Consider the following 13,272-nt stretch of genomic DNA (forward strand, 5'->3'; position numbering starts at 1 on the left):
ATGATCTCTAGAATCTTATTGGTGCCCGGTTAGATAATTTATTGTTTCATAAGACTGAATGTATTGCTAACATGCAGAAGGAGGATCCCAAGACATCAGAAGAAATAGAATATTATGCCAATCTGTTGAATGGATTCATCTCCATTCTTGACTCCCTTAAGCAAGGTTGGGATACCTATTTTCCATTTTTGAATAATATATATGCAGACATTATGAAATTTGTATAGAACCAGCTTATATTTATAATTGTACAAAATTATTTGTGGGCACCCCTCTTTTTCATTGATGTCAAAGGGGGAGGAATAAAGTGAAAAATGTATATAGTACTCTGGGGGAGAATCAAATGTATAGGTCAGGTGGTCATGCAAATTCAAAGGTAGATTCAGTGACAATGTCATTTTTCACATGAGTGTTTCCATCAATGCCAAAGGGGGAGATTGTTGGCAATTGACACTCATCCGGTAAGAGTTAATGGCATTTTGGGTTGTCATTGATGGCAACTCATCTTCAGGTGATTGAAACTCATGGAAATTCATCTCTAGGTGTAAATATTCTATCAGAATTCACTACTTTGTTTTGTTTGGGTTAACTCGCATTCATTACACTTAACCAACATTCACCTTACTTTACAACCGGTTAAGTCCTAATCTCGGTAACGTGTATTTGGAACTTGGAAATGGATAGGACCCGACTAGGAGATCTTATGGCCCCAATTATTTATTTCATGGAATTTATGGTAACGTGTGAAGGTCAACATGATCATTGGGATTATGTTTGAGATTCATTATGATCTAACAACCAACAGGTTTATATTTTTCATTGAAGTCGACATGGTGGAAGTTAGAAGGATATTTAAGGAGATCCTTTCAGCCATGGATAGCATATGTTTTGGAATGCAAATTTTGATTGTGAATTATTTAGAGATTATCGGTATGTATTTTGGTCAATGATTAGAAGCTTTTGTGTGCAGATTCACGTGCACAGCATAACCGGTAGCAGAACAGGGCAGAACAAAGCATCAACAAACCGATACACAATGAAGGTTATCAGAGAATGAACCAAAACTTATCTAGCATGGTCAGATGCATCTTATAAGTTTATTCCTTGTTGTAATTACTTTGTAATGCTTCGTAAGTCAATGAGACTTCCTCTTTTGTGTTGAGCAGCGAGCTCTAGACGATTGGCCTGATTGAATCTGCAATCCCCTTCATGTAATATTTGTATACCTTGATCAAGTATATAGATATTGTGGGTATCAGCCCCACCGTGGTTTTTCCCTTTGTAGGGTTTTCCACGTATAAATATTGGTGTTATGGTGTTGCCTCTTTATGTGTTATTTGGTGTCTGCACTTTAATTTTATTTATTGTTAATCGGTTAATAAGCAATAAGTTCAAAACTAACATTACCGGTAGAACATTGATTCACCCCCTCTCAATGTTCTTGGATTCCAATAGGTATTTCATTCATTTTATAAACCATGTACTCTAAGGTAAATAAATACCTTGAAAAAGATTTTATTAATGGTTGTGAAAGGGAGAGGTCTTGTTCAAGAAATTCCAATTCAAAACCTCAAATCTTCCATAAAAAGAGAAATTATAGCATCAAATGAAGAATACTTAAATCAACTATTCCACAAAGGATACACCTATTAGTTATAGAAAAAACCCCTTTTATCAAACTGTTAACTATAAATATCTTATTCTAATCCACTAGCCAAATAATTACTTTATAAAATAATACAAGGTTTCAACAAATTAGACAAAAAAAAAGAAGATCCTAATAAACTAATAATGAAAATCTCAAGCAACCAAAATAGCCCAAACAAACAACTTGAGCGTTATGAAATGCATGCAAAAGAGAATCCAATGTATGTAGAGAATTCAAAAATATTGGGGAAAAAAATACCATATTTTTTCAAGACTTTACTCCATTCTTTGCCTAAAGAATCCAATCATTGTATAATTTTCAACTTTGTGCCTAAAAGATATTTTGTATAGATGGTACTTTGATTATTATGCATTATTTGATTCTTTCATTAAATGAGAGATACAATTCAAATTTATATGTAAAGGACCCTTTTTGGGGTGTCAACTATTTAATTTCAATGGAGGATAACAATTATTATGCTATTTGACCCTTTGATTAAAAGAAAGATACAATTAACAATTATTTGTAAAAAAAATTGTTTAGGGTGTTAAAAGTAAAGAGCATTAAATTTGAAAGCAGGAAATAATTGTAATTGTTAAATAAATGGTTGGTAAACCAACTATTGTCAAGTTGTCTTTTTCCAGAAATTGGACCAAAGAAGATTTCTCCTCAATTGATTTGAATATTCTTGCTAACGAGTTGACAGTTGATAAAGACCAATACGATATTGGTCAAGTTGGTCTTCTTTGGTTCAATGATTTGAATATTCTTGCTAACGAGTTGATAGTTGATAAAGACCAATACGATATTGGTCAAGTTGTCATAGATGATGAAGTTTGGAAGTCAGCACAAATTGACATAGACCTCAAAAATCAAATCAAAGAAGAGGCAGAACTAGAAGTATTTCGGCAATACGCTGAAAACCTTGTGTTTGAATTTCAAAATCCTCAATAGCAAGTCTTCATTCATAGATTGCATTGTTTGTTCTAGTCTTTAGAGAGTCTTAGAAGCATACCTAGCTGCATGGGTCAGTTTCTATTCGAACAACCCAACCTTCGACCAAATGAAATTCAATTATAAATAGTTGATAGCTTAGATGATTATTCTTGGGCTTTAAGAACTGATCTTCCATCATACAGAGAAATTGAAATTGTCCTAAACAGATAAATCAGAAGATCATTGTGTCTAGAGGTTTACCTTGCTATCAAAATTAAGGAGCAAAGAAGACAAAAAGAAGTTCAGAAAATGCTCAAGAAGCTTACAATACAAGAACAAGCTCCTCCCTAACAACATCAATAGTGTGTCTTTATAGGAGCTTGCATTTAGTTGAGTCTTGCATTCGCATTTTAGAGTCTTAAAGAGTCAAGATCACTTTGCAATAACATTCATGCCATTAGCGCGTGCTTAAAAGGAAAAACATCAAATGGATCCTAACAAAGACCCTTTGGTTAACCCCACATGGAATATGGATCTATCCACAAATCAACAAACATAGGGTCAGAGACCCGCAACCTTACCAACAAATACAAACAGGTTGTCTTCCATTGATGAGATACAACATAATCTGACAAAAGAAGAATTGGAGTCAACCCAACAAGATCCAACAACACTTATGGTCCTCAACGCCCTCACCAACAATGATAGGGATAGATATCTCACACTTTTATTCCAAAATGGAGCCAAGTTACCTCCAAGGGTGGACATTTCGGCAATATTGTTGCCAGGAGTAACATTGAATCAAAATGTTACTCAAGTTCCTATTGTTCCATAGACTCAAGAAGCATTTGCTACATCAACCCAGTGTGTATCTCAAAATACTCAAGCGACTACAACTTCAACACAGTCAATAGTGGCATCAACAAGTACTAAGGTTGCATCCCAGACAACACCCAGCATAGCAATGCAAGCTACAATAGCTCAAAACACTGCTTCAGCAAGTATAACTCAACCTTCAGTTTTAGTTCCTATTGGATCCACCTACAGTTGCCAAAATGTGAATCAAGGGACAACTAGCTTAGCTCAATCGAATGTCAATACACAATTTGCATACTTTACACCACCCGGTGGGACTTATGGTGCACAATTACATGGTCAGACCATATTTCAGCAAGCTCCAAGATACTCCAACACTATCCCTTTTGTGGGAAACACTTATCAGGTCAGTGCACCATTGACCCAAACAAAGATCCTAGCTCAACAAGTGGAGAATCTTCAAAAGCATATGACCAGTATGCAAACAGTTAATGACAAAAAGAGCTATACAATGGAGGACCTTCGTCCACATCCTTTTGACATAAATTTGTACATGTCACCATTTCCCCCACATTTTGAAACTCCAAGGTTCGATAAGTATAGAGGAAAGGGTGATCCTCAAGATCATGTCAAGGAATTCTTTATGACACGTATTGAAGTAGCCCACGAAGATACATACTTAATGAGGCTATTTTCCAAAAGTCTTGGAGGGATAGCATTGGAATGGTTTTCACACCTTCCACCCAAAATTGCTTCATGGGGTGAACTGGCTGAGTTATTCATATCAAACTTTGCATTCAATATAGATAATCCAGTTACCTTGATGGATTTATGTGCAACAAAGCAAAAGGAAGGAGAAACCTTTGCTACATTCTTGCAAAGATGGAGGGGCCTATACCGTAGATGTCTTAGTCATATCCCTGAAGCTGAGCAAGTAGACATTTTCAATTAAAACCTTGTACCTCAAATTGTATCCATTGCAAATGCAGTGCTTAAGCACTTTTAAGGATATCACAGAGAAAGGCATCCAATGTGAAAGAAGCTTATTAGAGAAAGGAATATTGAAACACCACAAAGATAATGGGCCAGTCGCAAGTACAAACAATGAAAGGCCAAAATTTTGTCCTAGGAACAAAAATGTCACAAGTGACGGAGTTGTTGATGCTCGTGTTGTAAATAGATTTCAACCAGCAGTATCTCTACAAGGACTATTTGATTATTCCAATAAGAATCAAACTCAGATAAACAACACCAACGCAATTCAATCAAGCAATCCAAGACCACCAAGGGTAGGTGCACCCAAAAGAAACTTTACACCCCTTGGTGAATCTATTGAATTAGCACTCAAAAAGTTAATACAAAGTAATACCATAACTCTACCAGAAGCTAGGCCATATGAACCAGGCCCATTCAAGCCCACTTGGTGGAATGACAATGATTTCTGTGAATACCACTGCAATAAAGGTCATAAGACAACAAGTTGCTACAAGCTAAAGAACCTCATACAAGATCTCATTGATAAAGGTGACATTACTGTGGATGCTAATAAGACACCAAACACAAATCATACCATCTTCAAGGATCCTTTTGTCAAGCATGACAAAGGAAAGTCTTCTAGTTCCAATGCACAAAACAACACTGCCAACTATACCAATGTCGCATTTGATTAAGCCATAAACACACTTAGTGCGGGAGATGAAATAGTGGCTACAATCATAGTAAATCCCAGAAGTAGAGGCTATGTTGTCATCACTAGAAGATCAAATGTCACATTACAAGGGGTGCCATCAAATCCTCCTCCACCAACTAGTAATTACAATATGGTAGATCAGTTGAAATGAACTCCAGCTCAAATTTCATTATTTGAGTTACTGCGCATCTCGCCAGCTCTTAAGGTGGTCCTTGACAAAGCATTACAAGATTCAGTTGTTGCCAGAGATATTGATGAGAACACATTCCAGTCCACGGTTGGAAACTTGGTAGCTTCAAAGGTCGCATTCACTGAACAGGATATACCTACAGACAGACCCATGCATAATGATCCCTTACACTTGGAAGATTTGATTCAATGAAAGAAGGTTCGAAGAGTACTTATAGATGGTGGAGCTAGCCTTAACATATGCACATTGCATTTGATTAAAGCTTTAGGATATTACGTACATCATATTGATCCTACAAAGAGAATCAATATCAAAGCTTATGATGATGAGGAATGTCCTTCTAAGGGTGTAGTGACTTGCTAGTACAAGTGGGACCAGTTACAATAGATATCACCTTTCAGGTCCTAGACAAAGAATTGGGATACAACATGCTATTAGGCCGCCCATGGATACATACCATGCAGGCAATACCATCAACTTTTCACCAATGTGTTAAGTTCCCATACAATGGCATTGAGATCACCATTCATGGCGACCCAAACCCTTTTCAACACTGCAATTATTTAAGGGTGAACACAGATAATCAAGTACCAAACAATCAGGCAGCTCCACTCTACTTACAAATGGAATCCCTAAAGGTTACAGAAATACCAACATCAACACCCTACACACCCACAACACCTCTTCAAATCAAGGATGAAGGGTGTGGTGAGTACTCATATTCTGGGACATTACTAGTAGGGAAGCTATCTCCCAAATCCTTCGAGAGAACATTACCGCAACCAATAGGCAAAGACAATGGAAAAGAAATCATCCAGTTTTCTGATGATTTCTCCTTCATCCAGTGGGGAGGACTCAATGAAGAATCTTTAGAAGAAGATATAAATGGATGGTTGTACAAAGAAGAAAGTGATACTCCAAATGTCCAACTCCCCTTAGAACAATATGGTCATGGTTTCAAAATGTTAAAACACCATGGTTATGATGAAACCATGAGCTTGGGGGCACATGCACAAGGCATAATTGAGCCCATATTGCCTACACAAAATACTAAGAATTGGGGTTTGGGATACATTGGTTTAACAAGGCAGAGAAAAATATCCCGACCAGATTCCCCAACAATTCAATGTTTGACAACAAGAAGATGAAATCAGAATCCTGAATCATCAAGCAACACATTGCAAACAATTTTTCAATTAGCTTCCCATGTAAATGCAGTTATGCAAATAGGGATTGCACTAGTTTCACATAACAATAAAGTGATGGAAACGGGGATTGCACCAGCATCAGATATGTTTACATCATCATAAATATCAAAAAGAGCCTCCATAGAAATAGATATAGCACGAACAAGAGATGGTAATTACATATTGCCCCTATCTCTCATTCAAGCACTTAATAAGGTCTCTATCATGGAAGAGGAAGATACAAATTAGACTACTCCCCCATATATCATCAACACAAATGAAACTCCTCTATCTCCAATTGAGGAAATTGATGAAGAGGAATTCGATAGAGAAACCTATGGAGAAAGTGTAACTACTGATTCACATGATTATGAATTCCTATCTACCCAAAGTTGTAGCACATATTCAGTTTTCAGAGCTTATGATAACCAACCACACAAAGATGGTGGCATTAAATATGAAGATATACCAATCTATCCACCATCCATCAAATATGTCTACGATCGCAATAGAAATTGTATGCTCTCAGAAACATCTCCTCCAATAGAAGAACAAGATCTTTGTCTCATGTATCCTCACTTAATAGATTGGAGGCAAAAAGGAAAACCACAATTAGACTGGTTTCAAAATAATGAAGCCGTAGTTGAATTATTGGGTGCAAGGGACAAACTCCCTTATGATGATCACAAGGATGGCTTTGCAAAAGATTTGGACAAAACTGCATATTTCGGAGAAGCAAGCTCCTCTTCCAATCAAGACAATGATAATGAGGCGGAACACATTACTCATAACATAATGGACACTCTTCTTATTGATAAAAAATAATCAACATTATTGGTAGAAGAAACCGAAGAAATCAACATTGGTGATGTTGAAAATGTTCGTAATATACACCTAGCAAAGTCCCTGAATCTAATAGAAAAAGAGAAGTTTATCCAGTTCTTTAAACAAAGACCAATAAATTTTGCATGGTCTTATGCAGATATGTCAGGGTTAGATCTTGAATTCATCTTACATCCTTTTCCATTACTTCCAAGAGTAAAACCATATAAGCAAAAACTCAGGAAGATGTACCCTCACATAACTTTGTTGGTCAAAATCGAGCTACAAAAATTGTTGGATGTGGGTTTCATTAGACCTATAGACTATGTTGAGTGGATTTTAAATCTAGTCCCAGTAACCAAGCATACTAGAGGTATCAAGATTTGCACTGACTTTAGAGATCTCAACAAGGCTTTCCCAAAGGATGATTTTCCACTCCCTAACATAGACATGATAGTGGACTTTACAACTGGAAATGAAATGCTATCACTCATGGATGGTTTTTCTGGTTAAAATCAAATCAAAATTGCACCAGAGGACCAACCTAAGACAACATTAACTTGTCTATGGGGAACATATTGTTGGAATGTTATGTCATTCAGCCTTAAAAATGCAGGTGCTACTTATCAAAGGGAAATGACCACCTTATTCCACGACATGATACACACAATCATGGAAGACTATGTAGATTATTTGCTAGCAAAATCCAACACAAGGGATGATAATCTAGACATATTAGCTAAGATCTTTGATAGACTTGAGCAATACAATGTACGACTCAATGCAAAAAAGTGTATTTTCGAAGTAACATCTGACAAACTCTTGGGATTCATTGTATCCAATTGTGGCATTGAAATAGATCTAGAGAAATTAAAAGCCATTCTAGACATACTATCACCCACTACACTCAAGCAACTCAAAAGTCTGCAAGGAAGATTACAATCCATAAGGCATTTCATCGCCCAATTGGTAGAAAAGTGCCAGCCATTTCAACATCTTTTAAAGAAAGGTGTCACATTCAAATGGACAAAACAATTCCAAGAGGCATTCCAGATGCTAAAAGAATATCTTTTGTCCACACCAATCTTAGTTCCACCCATACATGGGAAACCATTACTCTTGTATATAGCTGCAACAAATTCCTCCTTGGGTGCTCTTCTAGCACAACATGATGAGCAAGGAAAAGAGAGATTTGTCTACTACATCAGCAGAACACTCATTGGATATGAACTCAATTAATACATGGAAACCTAATCCATGCACCTGCTCAAGATCTTCAGCCAATAACATCACCATGGCCATTTTCATAGTGGGGATTGGATCTTGTAGGGAAAATTAACCCTACCTCCTCCAATGGACATAAGTTTATACTCACAGCTACCAAGTACTTCACCAAATGGGTTGAAGCAATCCCGATGACCTTCACAACAGGAAATAAAATAGCTAAGTTCATTTTAAATTACATCATTTGCAGATATGGAGTCCCCATGTGCACTATAACTGACAATGGGCAACCCTTCAAAAATCAAGAAGTGAGTGAACTTTGTGACCAATTTCACATCCAACAATGTTTTGCGACACCCTACTATCCCCAAAGCAACAGTCAAATTGTGGCAACAAATAAGACTATTTTGAAAATTTTAAAGAAAGTTGTCAATGACAATGGACGGGATTGGCATCTTCAGCTGAATCCAGCTCTATGGGCCTATCGAACTGGTGTCTGCACAGCCACTGGTGCCACACCTTACTCTTTGGTTTATGGTCTAGAATCTATTTTGTCTATCGAGGTAGAATTGCCATCACTAAGAGTCTCTCTAAAACACATTATATCAGAAGAAGACTACATAGTAGCACATTTGCAAGAATTAGAATTCCTAGACAAAAAATGACAAAATGTTATGAATCATTTACAAGGATATCGAAACAGAATGAGAAGAAGCTACAACAAAATAGTAAACCCACGTTGCTTCAAAGTAGGAGATATCATTTTTAAAGAAAATCAAAGGAATCTCGTTGAACGCGAAAAACCAAGAAAATTCAAGCCTAACTGGTTAGGTCCTTCTGTCATAACCAAAGTAGTTGGAAATGGCGCTTATCATTTGCAAACGATGGAGAGAGATCCACTCCTAGATCCCATTAATAGAATGCACCTAAAACAATATTACATCTAAAGGGTTGGGTTTTAATTAGAATTTACTTCTTGTACTTGCATATCATATAGTTTCCTTTATAAATGCATCGTATTCATAGCATACCAATTTTTCTTGCGCATATCATTGCATCAATAACAAAGGATGATTGTCTAAATTATTCACCTGTCTGCACCAAAAGGAAAGAAGGTGGTCTCTTTTCCTTGATATTTGATCATGAAGTCCTTAGAGGTCTTTAGTCATTCATCTTCAACATCACCTTGTCATTGAGCTTTATCTATGGTTGTGTAGAAGTTTCGCTATTGAACCTTGATTACCCAAAATCTATCAATTGCTATATCTCACATGTTAATCAATAAGCTCTAAATCATTACAGATGCCTAGTTGGTCATATGGCTAGTGAAAATTTCTAAATTCTACTTCAACGCCATTGTGATCATCATACCCAAGTATGTTTTATTACTTACAAGTCAAGGCAAGAAAATGAAGAAAAGAATATAAAAATACTATGCCAATTTTCTTCTAGAGGCAAAATAAGCAAAGATATATAACTAAAATATCATGTGCAATAAAAGCTTGACTATGGGAACATGCAAGTAACTCCATTAGGGCTATGGGCGCTTGTTGGCAATGGAGCAATATTTGAGAGATTACAGTGGATAACCTCGTCGGAGCCCTAAAAGCTTGCTGGCAGCGAGGCTCTACCCAGAATGATTTTGAAGTTATAATATCTCACGTAGCTAGCCACATAGGATTCCAAGGGTCTTTGATGGTTATAAGAGTTAGAATGAATTCAAATGCACACACATTGGCAAAAGAAGATCAAAGTTTCAAGAAATGATGGAGAAGTTTTCTGCGCCTCCATTCATAAATCTTGGTTACACAGTGTGTTAGATTGGATGGTATAAAATCTTTTGAGAATGGATTGAACTCCTATCTCTGAAACGTTTCACACCTTCAATTCAATCAGTGCATTTCAAAATGAAAGGCACACACATTCATCCTTGTTTGAATAAGAATTACATCTTCATATCGCATAGTGCATTACAATAATTTGCATTTGAAAATCCATTGTCTCCACCACATTCTGCAGATCATCATGTCATCATAGGTCTGCATACTGGGGGCATAGCTGAAAAAATCCTAAAAATCGTCCAAAGTCATGAAAAAATCCAACAAATCGTAAAAAGTCATCAAAAAATTCTAAAATTCGTAAAAAGTCATGAAAAATTCCTAAAAAATTTAAAAGTCATGAAAAAACATAAAAATCATAAAAAATCAACCAAAAACATCAAAAAAGCAAACAAAATACCAAAAATATCAAAAAATTAAAAAAACAAATCAAAAACATTAGAAAAGCTCTTCGAAAACAACTACAAATTGAAAACAATCCAAAAACTTGCAATAAATGTCTCGCGAGAAACGAACACCCTAGCAGATATCCAGCAAACACTTCACACGAAGTTAAACAAAAGATATAACAATCTTATCAAACGTCTGTAACCAAATTGATCAAGTCTTATCGATCGATAATCTATCATTATCAAGTGATCATTATCTTGTCTTAAACAAAAGAGGATACACCCGAAACTAGACGGATCAGTCTTAAACGAGGTCCGCAACTTTCTAAAACCAGACATTTTCAACTCTCACATCAAACAAATCAAAGCAAAGGCACAGCCAATTTAGTTGTTGAGTTTTGTCTAATTTTGTCATAGCCCAATATTTCATAGACTTTAATATTATTAAATAATTAGACATTAATAATATATAGAATACATTAGGTAATCAGATTTTGATTTACCGAGAAGAACTTGATATATTCTAGTATTTTAATTTTTATCAATGGATGAATGGAAATAGTATGTTTCAATTTGAGATGCAAATGTGATAATTTTTACAATTGAATGTTTAGAAGGAAATTATGATGCATATATGTAAATTATGATGTATTATTATCTTGGGCTGACAATCTATTGTTTTTCTTGAGTGATGAGTTTTGTGTAGGATGTCAAAGACGGACATGTGGTTGAGGTAGAGGTAGAGGTCTCCTAGCTTAATGACAGCGACAAATGAGATGGGATTTGCACACACACATAGTTTACCGTGAATACATTAAATTAGTTTATTTAAAATATTGTGCTAGTAGAATAAAGTAAGAATATTCATGTGTTTAATTTACTAATGTGGATTTATTTCATGAGTTAAATAATCTTTTATTAAATTGATGTGAAGTTAAATTAAAGGATGAATGCATTTTAATGTTAAGAGTAATTTCAGTTAGTTAAACAAAAGTGTTTTCCTTACTAATGCAAGTGATGAAATAAAGTTTTGCTTGGATAAATCCAAGGAAGATTAAAGATAAACAATATTAAGGAAGAAGGAAAGAGCCTTACCCCAGAATAAGATATTATTGATTTGATCAAAGTAATTGAGTCTCTCATCGTCAGTGAATATTTTTATTTTTGTTCAACATATTTATCTGATCCTTGTATAGAAATCGGTGTTTTATTTTATTTTATTTAATGTTATTTTTTTTTAACACAAAATGAAATGGGTTTGTTGAAGCTTTGAAAACGTAGAAGTAGCCATTGTAATGTAGAGAAAAGAAAGTATAGAGTTAATTTTATTCAATTACAATTAAATGGTGACTGCTTATTAATAATCATTTTTCACAAATAGTTAATCAACATGGTGAATGCATAGGTTGTGGGAATAGATTCCATGGTCTACTAGCCAAATTAAAATTTTATTTATGTATATAGGTAATGAGGATTTGTTGAAGAATTAATAAATAGAGAATATGTAATGAGGAGTTTGAATGGTTTTAACCTCTTAAAACTATAATATTTATTTATTTAGAATAATAAAAAGTAAAGAGAATTAAGATTTATTTATTTAGAATAATAAGAAGTAAAGAGAATTAAAATTATATTATAATGGGAAATTTATTTATTTTTATTTGGAATTTTAGAAATGATTGGGAATTCTTTAAACTTTTCATTTTTGTCACTATACATAAAAAGATAATAGAGGGTATAGCATAAATTGCTCTTCCTGACACTTGATGAACTAATTGTGAAATAGGAATATTTATATTTTTGAGATTGATAAAAGAAAATAGGAAATGATTTATTGTGTGTTATAGACGTATATAATGCTTTAAAAATGATAACTTAGTTTTTTTTGCTTTTTTTGAGAGAGAGTTACTAGATTTCTCTACTAATTCCTTAATTGAAAATGATGACAAATTAAAAAATAAAAAATAAACACAAGAATAGAGAGATTAGTCTCACAGGGGGGTAACTTTGTGGTTGGGCGGTTAATGCGCTTGGGCCACATGTTTGTCTCACAGGAGCAAATGGAGAGTAGTCTGAGGCTTGCTGGAGACAATTCTACATGTATCTTATGATTATTGTTGTTATGCTATTGTAATCGACCATGTGTCATTGTATATGTAATAATTTTTAGACATCATGACCATGTGTATATGTACATTGACTTAAGGTCGCATTTGTAATATTTTTCAATATGTGAGAAATTTGTAATTTTAACAACTCTGTTGTGACTTATCTTTGATATATGATTTTTGGAAATTAATGAAAAATGTAAGTAATTTTGTATTTTATAAAATATGGAAAAGTCGAGTCCTTACAAATTTGGTCTTATCTTTTATCAATTGACGAAGATCATGTTTCTAGCCACTCAAGGATGTCCACAGAAGACTAGAGGATCCATGATGGACATGATTATTTTCTTTGTTTGTTGTTTGTGTTATGAATCGATGAAGTTCTGGGGCAATTATTCTAGGGGGTGTCTATGATAAGAGCATT

This window comes from Cryptomeria japonica, chromosome 1, assembly GCF_030272615.1.
Source record: "Cryptomeria japonica chromosome 1, Sugi_1.0, whole genome shotgun sequence".
Lineage (NCBI taxonomy): Eukaryota > Viridiplantae > Streptophyta > Pinopsida > Cupressales > Cupressaceae > Cryptomeria > Cryptomeria japonica.